The sequence below is a fragment of the Rhinolophus sinicus genome, linkage group LG16 (assembly GCF_036562045.2).
Source record: "Rhinolophus sinicus isolate RSC01 linkage group LG16, ASM3656204v1, whole genome shotgun sequence".
Classification (NCBI taxonomy): Eukaryota; Metazoa; Chordata; class Mammalia; order Chiroptera; family Rhinolophidae; genus Rhinolophus; species Rhinolophus sinicus.
The window spans coordinates 19,092,767-19,093,485 of record NC_133765.1 but is presented as its reverse complement, the minus strand read 5'-3'; the positions used below and the strand labels follow the sequence as shown (position 1 = coordinate 19,093,485).

Here is a 719-nt window from a genome sequence, read left to right as displayed (position 1 = left end):
AATTTTGGGGATGGGAACAGACCCTGCTGCTTTTTAAATTTTTAAATTCTTTTTTCAGTATGTATTTTTTTTTAAGTTACTTTCAGGTGTACAAATCAACATAATAGTTAGACATTTACACCCCTCACAAAGTGATGACCCCTTCCCTCAAGCCACTACCCCTCTGACGTCTTATATAGCTTTTGCAATACCATGGACTACCTTCCTTATGCTCTACTCCACCTCCCATAAATTTAATTATAGTTGACATACAATATTATTCTACTTCAGCTTCAGGTGTACAGCAAAAATATGCAACGCTTCATGAATTTGCGTGTCATCCTTGCGCAAGGGCCATGCTAATCTTCTCTGTATCATTCCAATTTTAGTATATGTGCTGCCGAAGCGAGCACGAGACCTTGTTGTTTTTTGACCTGGTGGTAAGGGTTTGACCTGGTGGTAAGTGGGAGGGTTGAAGTGCCTGGCCATGTGCTCAACTCAGTGGGAGTGGGGTAAGGAGGGACAGGATGGTACCTTAGTCTGTGGAGTCAGAAACCTTCCCTTAGCCCAACGTGGGTGGACTCTTGGGACCCTTGCTGAGAGGAGGGCTCCGCTGACCCTGGGGAGGCAGGGAAGGTAATGGGCAACCCTCAGCCATACCCCAGGGACAATGGCCTTCCCTCTTTGCCTCAGTCCCTCCCCTTTCTTTGAAGCTGGGTCCCCAGTTCACATCATGCCCA

General features: G+C 46.6%; 1 non-coding gene across 1 annotated transcript; it reads right to left on the bottom strand.

The window, feature by feature from the left end:
• Window positions 1-285: 285 nt before the first annotated feature.
• On the bottom strand, window positions 286-392 carry LOC141569294 (U6 spliceosomal RNA). Its single transcript, XR_012492801.1, has one exon. It is a non-coding gene; the product is annotated as a U6 spliceosomal RNA (small nuclear RNA).
• Between the last annotated feature and the right edge of the window lie 327 nt (window positions 393-719).